Here is a 17,107-nt window from a genome sequence, read left to right as displayed (position 1 = left end):
GCCATAAGTCATCACATTATGTCTTCAAATGCCCATGCATCAATGTTTGTGTTTCAGTGAGTGTTGTGTTACACCAGTTCCTGGGTATCTGGTGTCACACTCACACAGCCTCTCGTTTTTTCCTAGGCCAGGTGCCCTCTGACTTTGGGCAGTACTTCCCTTTCCTGCGCAGGAGAGATTGCAGAGCTGTCTGCTGGCTGGCTGTTGCACTGTGGGGAAAGGCAGCACCCAGTAAGGAGCCAACAATGTAAACAAAAACAGTTTTTCAAATTACCACTAGCAAATAAATAAAAAACTACATTGTCAAGCTGAGATCCAATATACCTGCTCCTTCTTGCCTGCCTTCCATTTCTAATGCACCTCTCACCTGGCATATATGATGTAGGAATTTGTTTGGCCAAATGATAAGATCTTGTAAATAGACATCACCAGAGAGTGTAATCCTAATCCTTCCTACAGCATTGCTTCTGATCCACAATGCAAGCAGGGTATGGGACCACAGCTTGAATGTTCAAACACATATACAGCAGCACTATGATCTCATAAACATGAAAACAAAGTTTATGCATGTAATGCACCAGACTAAATGATTTATAGCTAGGACTAATTATCAGAAATATTGTGAAAGGCGGAAGGGAAGCTATATGTGGCACAGACATTTAATTTTGAAAGATTTCATAGATTTTAAGGCCAGAAATGATCATTACAATCATCTAATCTGGCCTCTGCATACCCAGGTAATAGAATTTCACCTAGTGATTCCTGTATCAAGCCCATAACTTCTGGCTGAGCTAGGACATATTTTTTTAGCCAAATGCAAGGCCATCTAATTCTGATTTAAAAACTTCAAGTGACAGAGTCCACCATATCCCTAGGTAAGTTGCTCCAATGGTTAATTACCTTTGCTGTTAAAAATTTGCACCTTATTCCATCTGACTTCATCTACCTTCAGCTTCCATCCAGTGTTATACCTTTGTCTGCTGTATTAAAGAGCCCTTTACTGTGAGCAGTTATCCCCCAATGTTGGTAATTACAGACCGTAATCAAGTCACCTCTTAATCTTCTCTTGGATAAACTAAATAGAATGCATTTTTTAAGTCTCTCAACAAAAGGAATGCTTTCCAGCCCTCTAGTCCTTCTGTAGCTCTTTTCTGAACCCTGTCCAATTTGTCGACTTCGTTTATGAAGGCTGAACACTCGAAATGGACAGTATTCCAGTGACTCTTTAATGCCATATACAGGGGTAATATCAGTTCCCCACCCCTAGTTGATATTCTCTTGCTTATTCTTCCAGGATTCATGTTTTCTCTCCTAACTACATCACCACACTGGGATCTCATGTTCAATTGGCTGTCCAAGGAGATTTTCAGTGCATTCCAGGACACGTTCTCCCATCCTGTAAGTGTGACCTACATTCTTGGATATACGACTTTGCATATGGTTGCATTAAAACACATGTTATTGAGTGGGCCCCACTTACCAAGTGATCCAGATTGCTCTGTAGAACTGACCATCTGATCAATTAGAGTGACCAGATAGCAAGTGTTAAAAATCAGGACGGGAGTGCAGGCTAACAGATGCCTATATAAATCAAATCCCCAAATATTGGGACTGCCCCCTAAAACCAGGACATCTGGCCACTCTATTATCAATATTTACCACTCCATCAATTTCTATGTAAGCAGAAAAGAAAACAAACTCGTGGGATGGGTTGGATTTTGTGCAACTTTTTTTATGTACATGTTCATACGAAAATTACAGCTTAGCCACTTAATCATATGTCCTGCCTATTTGTTTATGTGTAAATCATTTATCATTGTTCTGGACCTGTCCCTGTAGAGTGGAGGCCAGTAACTATGAAGGGAAACCTTTCTCCTGTGAATCTTAGCATTAAAGTGAGTGTGAAATCTTGGCCCTATCGAAGTCAAGGAGAGTTTTACCATGGGCATCAGTGAGGCCAGCATTGAACACAGGAACTGAATAACTATGGGAAAAGGGGAAGCAAGACAGGGCTACAAGGGAAAACTTTGTGAGGTAAGCAGTAAATAGATTTGCTGCTTCAGGTATTAGCTTGTGATCAGTTACTAGTTATTAGGTATGCTGAGCTATGGAATTACAGCCTCAGAGCTCTTTGTTGGTGGGGTGGAATCTAGTTAGAACAACAAAATTAATTGTATATGTTGGGGGAGATGGTCCACAATGGGCAGAGTGAGTCCTGCTATGGAGGTGGGCAGCCCAGCCACAAACATCCAGACATTCTATTATATATCCAGGTTATGAAAAGGTCTGTAAAGTACTTTTGTATCTTTTTGGATACAAGGTGCTGTGTAAATAGAAATCATCATATTTGTCACTATCAGTGTAATTTTTAAGTCCTCCTAAGCCAAAGTCTTATGTAAGTGATGAGCTGACAGATGCTCTACCTTCCTATTTTAGTAATTAATTGCTTACTCTGATCACTGGCACTCACCAGATAAACTCTCTCTGTTCATCTTATTTGTTGCTCATCTTGTTTACTGAAGTCTTTCAGCCTCCTGGCAATAGGGCTTTGCCTTGCAAACACTGCTGATACATTTCTGGTTTTGTTATTATTTTAATCATTTTTTGAACAATGAAGGGGAAAAAATAAGTTTGATCAAAGTCGTGTTTGACAAAGAGGCCTAGATAATTCTAGGCAGTAGATGAAATAAAAATACAGGAGGGAAACTCTCAAATACTGTGCATGCTAGTTAAACAAAGCTAGGGACCTGATTCTCCTCTTTTTAAACTGATTTAAATCAGGCCTAGTGAAACCTGTATATGTGATAGCAAAATTAAACTACTAGGAGCTTATTACAAGAGTCTAACTCTACTTTTTAAACATGTAAATATGTAACTATTATGAGAGTTATGGTAAATAGTAAAACGAATGGGAAGTTACGCTACTTTTTAAGCATGATACTACACCACATGTGTCCGTGTGGTGTTGGAAAACATTTGAACATGGCACAGGTAGGGTGGAGTATCTGCTTCTTTGGTGTATTTACACTGTGATTGGAAGTATTTAAAGCACTGTCACAACAACAACAGCATTTCAAATCAGCCTATATTAAGAGGAAGTTGTTGCTTCCACTGAAAACAATGATAAACAGGAGGGCTAAACTTGCAGTGACTCATGATACTTGCCATATCTTCCTTTCTTTTTCTGGGTCTATATTCCATCTGCTCCTGCACACAGGGAAACTTCTGTTCTTATGTTGTTTGGTGACATGTGCAATGTGTTCCCTTGGATTGTTATTATTATTGGCAGGCCCCTCCTGTTTAACTTTTTAATCTTTTATTGGAAAAAAAAGCTTGTTGGGGTAAAATGAACTGAAAGATGATGGTTGTGGAATGACTGTTTTCTGCTAGTTTAATAGTAGTGACTAGTTGTTTTCTGCAGAGTCGTTTATAAACTCTAATTATTCTTAACCGCTCTCCAGAGCTTAGATTCAGTGGCTCCATTGGGATTTGTGGCCCATCCCACATTAAACTCTGGGACACGGAGTCCTTCCAAGACTTAAAGCAGATTTCAAAGCCTTTGAGTCGAACACGCAAAAATGCCTACGTGACTTAAGAGCCAAAGCCCCATTTTCAAAAGTAACTCAGGTACTTGGGCTCCTAAGTCTTATTGGAAATGAATGGGACTTCAGCTCCAAATTCACTTAGGCCTTTTTGAAACTTTTGCCCTTTGTGTTGTTTGGCAAATAGCACCAGGGAAATTGTTTATTTTTGTCTGGAAGGGACCCCAACTATTCCAATGCTATGCAGCAAGGTGGAGTCTGTGATTGTTCCCCATCCCTCTTCCCTAGGGGAAAAATGAATGTCAGTGAATAACCTGATTTCACTTGCTTTTACCATTACAGGGCCCTGTGAATAGCAGTCTTTGCTCACTCTGTATGAATAGGATTTACTCCTCATGGGAAGTGGGGCTTTGCAGGGGTGGATTAGTTTATTGCTTATGACCATACTTCTGGCTGATTGGGATTTGGATGTAAACCACCATGACCACTCAGCACTCACCAGATACATCATTTACAGTACGGATGAAAGAGGAGCCAAGAATATTCCTTCCTGGCACTCCTGAGTGTATATAGGGCTCTCTGTTAGAATTCCCTCCTCCATGCAGTGTCAGATCTCATACTGAGCAGCTGCCTTGGCAGAAACGTTCAGACTCCCAAGAGAGAAAGTGCAGAATGGATACAGGGCCCATAGGGAAAGGGGGAGGTAAAACTAGCTATAGCAATTTAGGATCATTGGAATAAAGAATGGAATAGACCTACTACATCATCAAGCCTACCATTTCACAAGGGCAGGATATAGTCCCTTGATGGGAGGACATGGAAGATTGAAGTTTATTCTGAGGGCTGTTTGCCTAGGTACGTATATGGCCCCCGTCACCACAGTGTCTGAAGTGACAGCTGGAAGAACAGAGGCCAAATTCATAGGCGAGTCTAGAGGGAGACTAAAAAAACAGTACAAGTCACACCTTCCTCTGGCTTCTTTCAGTGAGTATGTTGCCTCCCTTTAGAAGTTCTCTGGACTGACTTAGACTCATTGAGACTTATTTATTTAGATTCATGCCTATTATTTGTATACTGCTGGAGCACCCAGACATTTTAAACAAGAGGGGACCACCTTGTGCTGGGCCCTGCACAATCATAAAATAGAAGATGAACTCTACACACAGAGCTTACAGTCAAAATAGCCACTGAATATTTTATGTAATTTATTGTTTGTGTTATGTTCTTCTATTTAAGTCTTTCTGAGCCAGTAGTTCAAATTGTGTAGTGACATAGGTGACTTCCCTGAGAATAGAAGAGTCCATAAAAGCTCTCAAGCCAGCTACACTCCAAGATAGACTGCCAGATATCCTTGCATTGCAGATGATGACACCCTCCATGGCACAGAGACCTGTACACCTGACATTCAGCTGAACTGAAGCATGCTCCTTGCCCATAAATCTGCAAGCAAAGCAGGTTTCCAAGCGTTTGAGTTTTATAGCAAAACTTGAAACAAATTGTTGAAGAGGGAGCTCCAGTATTCTTCTGACTTTCTGCTAGGGCTCAGCCATTCCTCACCAGATTTATCAGATACTTTTGTAAGTAATATCTGAAAATGGTCATCTACAAGTCCTCATTAAAAAGGTAGCAGGGTAAGACAAGAACCAGAACGGCAAAGCCGTAAGTCTAGATGTGGCAGATTTATGATTGCAGTAGTTATAAAGACGTGTGTCCACTAAAACAAAATAGATGGTTTTAGCTATGCAAGATATTGTACCATGCTTGAACATATTGATTTATATAGACCATAAGGCAAAGCTTGAAACCAGGGCTCCTATAATCTTCAGAGTTAGAAGAGTTGGCTATTATATTTCTCTACTTTTTCCTTTTTTCCTCCAAATCCTTAATTTCATATATTGGGAATACATGGTAGGCTTTCTGGATTTAAGCCCCAATTCAACATGGTACTAGGCATATACTTTACTTTAAGCACCTCAATCACTATGAATGATAAACGTCAGTGGGACGACTGAGGGGCTTGATGTTAATTCCATGCTTGGTGCCTTGCTGAATAGGGGACTGAAACTGTCACAGATCTGCTTTCTCTGTTCCTATTTCAGTACATTAAATACCTGATGCAAACTTTTTAGCCCGCATTGCCTTTCCATATCAACTTTTATTTATTTAACATTGTTTTTCAATAGAAAAGAAAGGAGAGGTGCCCTTTGGTTGAACATAATATCCCTGGCTTCCTTGCTCTTTTTCTGAAATTGCCATAGCTCACGCTTTTATTACAAACGCAGCAAAGACATATTTACGAAATTAAGAATGGGATCAGGAATTTAGATCATCTAACTTTTACATGCTGGACCTACAGTCTGTCTGTCCACCATCACAATAGGAGCCGTGTGTCTCTCAACCAGTCATCCACAAATGCACCACAGAATGCTTTGCACCTCTGAGCTTCAAAGGAGGTGGTGGGGAGAGCTTGGTGCAACTTTTCAGATAAATCATTTATTCAACAAAAAAATGCAGGTTCAGTCAACTTCAAACAATCTATGAATTTGACACAAATAGTTTTGGCTAGCCACAAAGCGGGTGATTACCCTCCCCTTCCTTTAGCCCAGCGGTTAGGCCACTCAGCTGGGATTTGAGAGACCCGGGTTTGAATCCATGCTCTCAAACAGACTTTTGTGAGTCACTAAAAATTTCAGATTTGGTTTGACCCCAATGGAATTTTTTGCGGTTTTTCAGAACTGCCACCTCGATGATTTGCTCAACTCTCGTGCTGAGTCCTGCCGCAGGTTGAAAGGAGACCTTGTGAGAATAATCACAATAGACTACAGGACACTTTCGGCACCTGCAGTGAATAATTGCAAGAACCAGTGCAGATCCACTCCTGTGGGAGAAAGGGAAGGGGAACAGGATCACAATTCAGCACCAAACTGTTGCTAGTGGCTCCTGTTGCCCTGTCTACGCTATTTTGACTGTGGTTTTCAATTGTGGCTTTGATTCTTCAGGCAGACAGGGCCCATGGTGGTTATAACCCACAAGCTGGGAACCACAATGTTAAATGTTGACTTTCAGGGAGACTTTAGAAACCTCATATTATTATCGAGATTAGTAGCAGTAACTACAAGGCAAGCAAGCAAGAGAGAACACACAGATCCGCTGTAAGGAGGACCCAGAAAGGCTGTTAGACATTTCCTGTCACCGATTGCTGGGTCAGCTCTAGTATCAACATTTGTTTTTCACATGTGTTTATGCCCTGGTTGGTTTATGAAATAGAAACACAATCTCACTGGATTTAGGAACTTTCCTTTACTTGTGTTTTGGCTCACAAAAGTAGTTTGCTTTCCTTGACTAGCCTAAATTGGACCATATACAAAACATGTATCCAAGGGGAAAAGCACTGTCAACCACACCTATCCTTTGGTTTTTCTTTTTCCAAAATGCACTTCCTTTCTCAGGGTCCAGCTTTAAAATTCTCCCTCATGCAAGTAGCCCATTGTCTTCAGGGGGACTGTGTGTCTGAGTCAGGACAGCCCAAGCAAGAGAGGTTTGTAAGAGCAGGCCCTTAACCTCTTGGATGTCTTCGTCAAAGGAAAAAATGACGACTCTCGACAGAGCTTAGCACGCTGGGCTTTTTTCAAATTCAAATCATCGAGGTGGCAGTTTTTTGTTTTGTAAGAGAAAAATATAATTAAGGAAGGCAGCCGGTATCAAGTGGAGTGCCCCAAGGGTCGGTCCTGGGGCTGGTTTTGTTCAATATCTTCATAAATGATCTGGAGGATGGTGTGGATTGCACTCTCAGCAAATTTGCAGATGATACTAAACTAGGAGGAGTGGTAGATACGCTGGAGGGCAGGGATAGGATACAGAGGGACCTAGACAAATTGGAGGATTGGGCCAAAAGAAATCTGATGAGGTTCAACAAGGATAAGTGCAGGGTCCTGCACTTAGGACGGCAGAACCCAATGCACCGCTACAGACTAGGAACCCGAATGGCTAGGCAGCAGTTCTGCGGAAAAGGACCTAGGAGTGACAGTGGACGAGAAGCTGGATATGAGTCAACAGTGTGCCCTTGTTGCCAAGAAGGCCAATGGCATTTTGGGATGTATAAGTAGGGGCATAGCGAGCAGATCGAGGGATGTGATCGTCCCCCTCTATTCGACATTGGTGAGGCCTCATCTGGAGTACTGTGTCCAGTTTTGGGCCCCACACTACAAGAAGGATGTGGATAAATTGGAGAGAGTCCAGCGAAGGGCAACAAAAATGATTAGGGGACTGGAACACATGACTTATGAGGAGAGGCTGAGGGAACTGGGATTGTTTAGACTGCAGAAGAGAAGAATGAGGGGGGATTTGATAGCTGCTTTCAACTACCTGAGAGGTGGTGCCAAAGAGGATGGCTCTAGACTATTCTCAGGGGTAGAAGAGGACAGGACAAGGAGTAATGGTCTCAAGTTGCAGTGGGGGAGGTTTAGGTTGGATATTAGGAAAAACTTTTTCACTAGGAGGGTGGTGAAACACTGGAATGCGTTACCTAGGGAGGTGGTAGAATCTCCTTCCTTAGAGGTTTTTAAGGTCAGGCTTGACAGAGCTCTGGCTGGGATGATTTAGTTGGGGATTGGTCCTGCTTTGAGCAGGGGGTTGGACTAGATGACCTTCAGGGGTCCCTTCCAACCCTGATTTTCTATGATTCTATGATTCTAAGGAAACATGCCCCACAGAACAAGTTCCAGTGTTAAGTTGTCATGCTAGAGCAAATACCTGAAGAAACTTCATGCTGTTTGTTCAGGAAATAGAGACCAAACAGTGCAAACATAGGCCCAGACTCTGATACCCTTCCTCTCACTGAGTAATTAAGCTAATATCTTAAATTAAAATCTAGCTTTCTTCTCCTCATTCTTTTAAAATTAAGGCAATAATGGCCCTAATCCAGCTCCCAGTGATTTCAGTGGGAGTAGAATCAGATCCTTCTGCCCTAATTTCAATTATTTTTTATAATACTGGATGATTTTTTAATGTAAACTCTAGGCCTTTCATCCCCATATATTTTGTACTTTCTCTCTTTTGATATCAGTTTCTTAACATGTGAAGCTTTAAGAACATACATAAGCTTGGCCATACTAGTTCAGACCAAAGGTCCATCTAGCCCAGTATGCTGTCTTCCAACAGTGGCCAATGCCAGGTGCCCCAGAGGGAATGAACGGAAGAGGTAATCATCAAGTGACCCATCCCCCTCTTGCCCATTCCCAGCTTCTGGCAAACAGAGGCTAGGGACACCATCCCTGCCCATTTAAATAAATGATCGGGAAATTATTCTCTGTGTGTGTTTTATGTACCAAGCAGCATGGTCAATGGGTTTTATTGTAGATAGTATAACAGGGTTGTCATTATGTAAGATTTTGTCGTTGTTGTTGACTGTCAGCTCTTTGGAGCAGGCACTTTCATTTGCTACATGTTTTTTTATATCTAGCACAATGGGGCACAATATGCTCTAGGCTCTAACACAATATAAATGGCAATCACAGTTCAATAAAATTGTCCTCTACAACTCAAAACGTTGATGGATTCCATACGCAATGATATGAGTCACTAAACGCACCAATGTTGTCAATGAAATTATATTATAAGGCAATATTGATGAGATTTAGGTGAAATTAATACTATAGTAGACTTTTATGTTGGTGAATGATATGCTTAAAAGCCTAGTTTGTAATAAATAATGTCAACATATCAAATACTGAGTGACCTGATGTACAACTAGTTCCCCTTCCCAGATCTTTAAAGGTGTTAATTGAAGTAGCCTTAAGCCATCCTTTTTAACTTCATTGATGAATCCAGTCTTCTGTCCAAACTCTAAACAGACATGTGCCCAGGGCATTGTTCATCATACTTCACCTTTTCATACACTTGGGGGGTGGATGGAAGCGGGCAAGTTTCCAGAAAGAACATTTCTTCAAGATCAGGCGGAGGGAAATTATGGAGAAGGGTAAACTATTATGACATGGCGGCTCTAACTGATGCAGGACCCCTGGATTTTTTAACACATGATGTGCTAGATCCTCTTCCTCTTTGAAGCAACTTCTCTGTGTTAAAAACATATGAAGCATGTACTGTACTCACTACTGGGAGATTAGTTACTTTCCTGTACAATGGTTTTCAACAAGTGTGTAAACCCAAATTCTTGACAGGTTTCAGAGTAGCAGCCATGTTAGTCTGTATCCGCAAAAAGAAAAGGAGTACTTGTGGCACCTTAGAGACTAACAAATTTATTTGAGCATAAGCTTTTGTGAGCTACAGCTCACTTCATCGGATGCATGTAGCTCACAAAAGCTTATGCTCAAATAAATTTGTTAGTCTCTAAGTGCCACAAGTCCTCCTTTTCTTTTTCCAAATTCTTGAGTTCCTGTTGGGCTTGGATTTTTTTGTCAAGTTCACAAACTCACAAATCCTAGTAAAAATCATGTTTAGTGCTAAAACTGAAGAGGTTTAATCAAGATACCTTCATGGATTCAGCCACAACCCAGTCAAGGCTCCAGTCCTGGAACTGGCTCTGTGCTTGTGGTTGTCTGGAACTCTGTGGGAGTCAATGAAACTGAAACAGGAGCAGGCAGGTGAATACACAGAGAAGGAGGCTAGCAGAGAGATAAGCTTGACCGTGTTTGGTTCTGTTGCTCTTAGGGAGCTAAGTCTCATGATATTAGGTTTTTTTCTAAATCCCCAACTCTCGAAATCAGGGGATGACATGAGATTCTCAGCTTTCCTTTTTTTAAAAGTGAATTTCTAGCCATCTTGGTTGCAGAGAAAAACTTGAAAAAGTTAACCCCTAAAGACTCCAAAACCAGGATACAAATAAAAAAACCCCAATATTTATTATTGTTTTAATCTCTTTATTTTTAAGCAATTGGGGATGGCAATACTGTAGTTCTCTGATTGCCATAGGTTCTTCCAGGCTAAACAAGACCTGAATTACTAAACAAGCAGTGGGGGAAATCTTTCCAGCTTTCTTTACGCTCCATAAAGGAGCAAAAGAGGGTACAAAAATATTTCTTTTCCTTTTGCAGGTCAGCTTCAACAACTCCCTGCATGAGTGCGACAACCAGCTTTTTATGTTTTAACCGGGAATGGCTGCTAGTGTTAATTTTTTAGTTCATCTGAGTTCTTGTTTATGTTTACTTTGTTACCACAGTACTCTCTCCATGCCTTGCACAGCTGTTGTCTTTGACTTAACTTGTCTTAAGGGTTTTGTGATAATTTAATATTTGTCCCCTCTTAATATAGCAATGTCATCTTATATGCAAATAATAGTACCATGTGTTCCTTCTATCTTCATTGTATAAATAAATAGATTTTTTAAAAGAACATACAGTACATATGTTCAATTCATGCCAAAGAAGTCCACAATCCTGCTTTGTTCTGACTCAGATGTAGCTCGTCGTCGATTTGTGTAGTCTCTATATTGGAGAAAGTTCCCTACTCACTAAATAGTTGACATTGTTGGCATTACCGTGGATAAGCAGGAAACATCTTCTTCTATGTGAATCAGCGAATATGATTGGGATCTTCAAAGGTGACTAAAGGGAATTTAGCTCTCAATCCCACTGAATTTCAATGGGAGTTGGGCACTTAACTCCTTTGAAATCCTAGCTTCTATGTTTAAGGTGCCATCTGCACTGTCCAAACTGAGTTCATGGACAATGTTTAAGCTAATGTTGCTGACATGATTTGATTGCCCAGGGTGGATGGGGCTAAGGAATGTCTGAAATGCATGTTCTTAAGGTTCTTCTTTTGTTTTTAAAAGGCTGGGGTTAGTTTAAATGTGCGTGACAATCAGACATGTTTGAACAGTGGTTTGCAGTGTTGTTGTAGCCCTGTTGGTCCCAGGATATGAGAGAGCCAAGATGGGTGAGGCAATGTCTTTTATTGGACCAGCTTCGGTTGGTGAACGAGACAAGCTTTCGAGCTCCACAGAGCTCTTCTTCAGGTCACTTCTTCACACCTGAGGAAGAGCTCTTTGGAGCTCGAAAGCTTGTCTCTCTCACCCACAGAAGTTGGGCCAATAAAAGATATTACCTCACCCACCTGGTCTTTCTCATGTTTGAACAGGGCAGTTTAACTCAGGAGACGCCCATTGTAGACAGGGCCCTAAATCTATCTCATCTTACCTTTTTCTTTCCTTATCCAGATCTCCTGCTCCCCTTGCTGACAGGGGAGATGAAGCAGTTTATCTCCGACTACAGGCTCACTGGTGCTCATGCTAACCAAATCAATGGTATCTTCCTCATTCTGACCTGATGGACAGCATCAGAAAACTTCATTTCTTTCCTTTGAAATTCATTCTCACCCAAATTAAAGCATGACGTGGCTTTTTAACAAGAGTTCTGGGCGGGGCATTCTTGCAACAAGTCCACGTGTGACATAGCATGGAGAATACACGAAGGAGACTAACGTTCCAGGGGCTTCGGCAGCTGTGGCAAAATCTAAAACTGTAGTTATCAGGACAGTCACTTAGTTGGAACATTTCTGTCTTCAGCAGGCTGTGCCTGTTAAGAGTATGCAGCTATTTATCATTGTTATTTATCTTTCATGACTGCAAAGAAATTTCAAAGGTCCATATTTGTAGCATCTCAACAACTTTTAAATAATATATGATTGTATGTAGACATCTCATGAAAACCACGGGGGCCAGTTCTCAGATGCAGAGCAGCTGGGCAGGGCTGCCTAAGAGCCAGCTTAATCGGCTCCCTGGGGATGACATCCTTGTGCAAGGTGAATCTCTGGGTGGCATAGAGGGGTGTTTGCAGCAGAAAAGGGGCATGACCAGGATGTTCCTTTGCCCCATTGATCTCTGGCTGCTGGAACTGCACCTTGCGGCCATAGGCACACCTGAGTCTCTTTAATTTATGATTAGGGACTGGATCTGCTCCAGGATTGAGAAGCCACCCAAGTGATTCACAGACACCTTCCCTCCCCTTCACTCCTCATTTAGCTGAGACACATGGAGCCACAATATATACTAGACATGGCCCCAAACTGGAACACGAGGCTCAAACACCTCTCCCCAGTGCCCATCACTGAACTTTGCAGATGTTACACAAAGATCCAGTCTGTGGAAGAGGGGTAGGGGGACTCCCATCCTTCAAGAAATCATGGCTTGCATATACTCAGGAGAGAATTGTTGGGATTTCACAGTTTAATTCCCTGCAGTTGCTGTCTGCACTGAGTGTGCTCCAGTCTCTGGCTCAGGAGGACTTTCCCTGCAAACACACCTTTGGGCTGCTGCAGGCCATTCCAGTTCGGAGTCCAGGCATCTGATCTGAGAGCAGAGAGCCTGCCCCTCCTGTGCTTTCTGTGCCCCCCTGCTGATACCCAGGCAGCATACAGGAGGAAAGTCACTTGAATCGAATGCAGAGGAGAGACGAGCCAGACGTCGGAGTGGGAGACAGAGGGAGTAGATTGAAGCAAGGAGCCTAGGGGAAGACTGGGACTGGAGGCTGGTGGGAATGGAGAGAGGGAACCTGGGATGGGGAGATGTGGAAACAGCATGACTGGGACTTGAGACAAAGTGCTAAGGTGTTAGGAGGCAGGGATAAATAACCTGCTCTCCCAGAAGATGGGATAATCAAATCCAGGACAGCTGGGCAAAGCCATGGAGGTTTGCTACAAGCAGTCAGTCTGCCTTCCAGGCCAGGGCAGAGAGGGACCCACCTAACTAAGCAAGAAGACGCTGGCAAGTTAGGTCAGAGACACTAGTTTAGGCCTTGCTTGATCATTCTAACCCAATGTCCCTCAATCCTGTATTAATAAACAAGGTATTGTTTTGGAAAGGCTGTCCTGGGTCATGGAAGACACCTGCTGGTTGCACAGCTAGTCTCCAACAGGGGTCCAAACTCCTTTGGACTGCTGAAGTACCCTCGGTGAGAAACAGCCATGCTGAAGCAAGGAACCCAGTCTCAGCATTGCAGAGTCACAGGGCTCCCACAAAGAAATGTGAAGGCCTAGGGCCTAGTACTCAGAAGGGGACACTCCCAGAAAGGTTGTATAAAGGTCAGAGAGACAGCACACCCTTTGGATCTGTGCCAAGGAGAAAAATTGGAGCTCATATTGATAGAAGAATCACTCTTAATTCTGGTATAACAGAATTAATAGTCATTTTGTCCTCCTCAGGTTGCTTTGACCTAGTAACTTAAGCTGCAATAGTTTGGTATCCGAAAAACATTTATTCATCATTGCCTTTGAAAATATATTTCTTTGCCTCCAGTTGAATTTGGTTTTATTGTTGTAAGAAAGAAAAAAAAAGACATCTTAGCACCACCCCAGTCAAACAAAATTGATTTTCCAATGACTTAAAATGCTCTCTTCTAAGGTGAGCTCCCTGTGCCAAATCTTTGAAGTGTGCCATATGTACCTTCCCGCTGCCAATTGTGAAGATGTGATCCCAGATACACAGCTTTTGTCTTTTGGCAAATTCTCACTAGGATTTTGTCTTGATCAAAGAAATGTCTGATGCTTGCCAAAAGAGTGTAGGAACGCACAGACAGCTAATGGGTTGAGCTCCTACTAGCTGGTTTGGGAATTCTATAAGAGAGGCCATTTTTTGCCATGGTGGTCTTAAACATAATCAGAAGACTCTGGCAGAATAGATTGTTCCAAATTAACTAGAATTCTCAAGTTACATTTTTATGACTTGTTCTATAACATCTTAACTCTCTTGTTTAGTACCAGGATTTTATGGCATTGCACAAGTGACTTAATATCGTAAAGTTCAGTTTTTAAAATAGCCTGTTGATCTGCAGTTCTCTAATATGAAAATGTATAAATCTGGTTGCACATGTGTCTGCTTAAATCCTAGAGCTATAATAGCTGTGAAAACAACGTAAATAGAGCAGGTTGGAGAAATTCCTATCAAACACATTTTCGTTAAATTTTGCTGAGTTGTCGAAATGAAACTGTTTCATGGATCTGGTTCAATTTCTTTGACTTGCAGTGAATCCAAATTTTGAAATGTCAAAATCCTCCATGAAGCAGAATTACCTTTCTCCACCCAGCTCTTTTTGTAAGACAATTACTCTGAGTAACTCCTATAGGGGGCGAGTGGCACTCCTCTGATCCATCAGCACTCTGGTCTGAAAACTGTAGCCAGCCTCTCTCTGCCTCTTGTTTCTTCTCTATACAATGGGGATAACAACACTTCCCTGCCTCCCAGGGCCTTGGGGAGGCTTCATTTTGTTCATGTTTAGGATGCATGCTGAGATCCTGGCCTGGAAGCTGCGATACAAGGGCAGTTATTTTTTTTTTAACTCTTTAAGACTGCTATAGAAGAAAAGTCCTGTCAGATGGTCACTTCGCTCCATGTGAATTTGCTCACTTGTGGATATTTTGGTATTGTTGTTAAGTGTCAGCCTAATGCACAAGCCAAGCAAGTGGTTAACTGGGGTCATACATTTCTAGGGGTAGCCAGAGTCCAGCACAAATTTTTCCCCTCACAGGATGACTCTCTTTTGCTTTCTTCTGCTGGTGGTGGAGGAAAGGGAAGAACTCTGTGCCACCAGATGTCTTCCTCTCTCTCTGGCAATGGACTGGGGAGAACGGTTTGCTGCCAGTCTTCTTTCCTGTCTGGACTACAGACAACACAATGAAACTCAGCAAAGACAAATGTAAGGTGCTACACTTAGAGAAGGAAAACCAAATGCAGAATGGGGGATAACTGGCTTGGCAGCAGCATGGCGGAGAAGGATCTGGGAGTTGTGGTGGCTCACAATCTCAACATGAGTCAGCAGTGCGATGCTATTACAAAAAAAAAAAAAAAAAAAAGCAAATGCAATTAACAGAGGCATAGCCTGCAAGTCATGAGAGGGGATGGTACCGCTCCACACGGCGCTGTCTGGGCCTCAGCTGGTATACTTTGTCCTGTTTTGGTTGCCAATGTATAGAAAGGATGTAGAAAAACTGGAAAGAATCCAGAGGTGAGCCACAAAGATGATCAACGGGATGGAATGCAAACCATATGAGCAAAGGCTGAAGGAAGTGGGTATGTTTAGTCTGGAAAAGAGGAGATTAAGGGAGGACATGATAGTGGTCTTCAGATACTTGAAAGGCTGCCATAAAAAAAGATGGAGAAAAGTTGTTCTTGCAGAGGGCAGGACAAGGGGCAGTGGGTTCAAGATACAGAATAGCACATTGAGACTGACTCTCAGGAAAAACTTCCTAACTGTAAGAACAGTAGGACAATGGAACAGACTGCCTAGGGAGTTTGTGGAAGCTCCTTCACTGGAGGTTTTCAAAAGGAGGCTGAATAGCCCCCTGTCTTGGATGGTTTAGACCAGGGTGGGCAAACTACAGGTTACATCCGGCCCGTCAGACCTTTAATCCGGCCCTCGAGCTCCCGCTGGGGAGCAAGGTTAGGAGCTTTCCCAGCTCTTGTGCTCCAGCCAGGGAGTGGCGTCGTGGGCTTGCCTTGCTCCACTCCACATGTGCAGCAGCTCCCAGAAGCAAGAGCAGCCAGGAGGCTCTGCACGCTGCCCCACCCCAAGTGCCGGCTCTGCAGCTCCCATTGGCTAGAAGCTGCAGGGGAGGTGCCTGTGGATGGGGCAGCATGCAGAGTGGCATGGCCCGCCTCCAGCGGGGGGGCAGGCCACTGTTTCCAGGAGCCACTTCAAGTAAGCACCACCTTGCACCCCTGAGCCCACCCTGCGCCCCAACCCCCATCCCAGCTCTGATTGCCCTCCAAACTCTTTGATCCCAGCCTGGAGCACCCTCCCGCAACCCTCCCAACCCAGAGTCTGCACCCCCATCTGGAGCTTCACAATGCCCCCATGTACCCCAGTCCCCTACCCCAGCTGAGAGTCCCCTTCCGCCTTCCGAATCCCTCCATCCCAGCCCGGAGCACCCTCCTGCACCCCAAACACCTCATCTCCAGCCCCACCCCACAGCTCCCAGCTGGAGCCCTCATCCCTGCCTATGTGCCCCAATCCCTGCCCCATCCAGCCCTCTATATAATTTCCGTACTGAGATGTGGCCCGCGGGCCAAAAAGTTTGCCCACCCCTAGTTTAGACTCAACAAATCCTGTATCTTGGAAGGGGGTTAGACTAGATGACCCTTGCGGTCTCTTCTAACCCTTTGATTCTATGCAGGGACACCCTGTTCTTTAGGGGCCCTGCAAATACAAAGGGCAGACCTGGGAAAGAAGGCAGACAAAGTTGTAGACAAAATGCCAGCTGTATGAGGCATTGCCTCATTGACCTTGGGATGAGGCTCAGCACTCCGAAATGGGAATGTATCAGCAGTAATCAAGAGACCTCCGTTTAATTCTGAGCAGCTTACCTTGGAGCTGACAACAGTATTTTTCTAGATCTTGATATGTTAAAATGAGGGAATTGCTCCTTGAGGCAGCTGATAAAAGGCATGGAAGCTCAGCAGGGATTGCAGGTGACTGTGCAGTGTTGAGCCAGCTAACAGCCACCAGAAGAACAGCCAGCACTTGCTAGGTTCCACTCTAGTAAAAGTCCATATTAGTGCTTTACACTTGGGGGGTGGGGGCAGTAAAGGGGAGAGGCTGTGTTTCTCTAAGCACCCA

The 17,107-nt window shown here is 43.2% G+C and overlaps 1 long non-coding RNA gene across 1 annotated transcript in view; it reads left to right on the top strand.

Moving 5' to 3' along the window:
- Positions 1-12,138, top strand: part of LOC140906492 (uncharacterized) — a 384,729-nt gene extending 372,591 nt beyond the window's left edge. Inside the window, exons 5-6 of the long non-coding RNA XR_012157129.2 lie at positions 1,295-1,398; positions 11,716-12,138. This is a non-coding gene — a long non-coding RNA (uncharacterized LOC140906492). The remainder of the gene's footprint in view (positions 1-1,294; positions 1,399-11,715) is intronic.
- Positions 12,139-17,107: the final 4,969 nt, after the last annotated feature.

This window comes from Lepidochelys kempii, chromosome 2 (assembly GCF_965140285.1).
Source record: "Lepidochelys kempii isolate rLepKem1 chromosome 2, rLepKem1.hap1, whole genome shotgun sequence".
NCBI classification, from domain to species: Eukaryota; Metazoa; Chordata; order Testudines; family Cheloniidae; genus Lepidochelys; species Lepidochelys kempii.
This window is presented reverse-complemented; position numbering and strand designations above follow the sequence as displayed.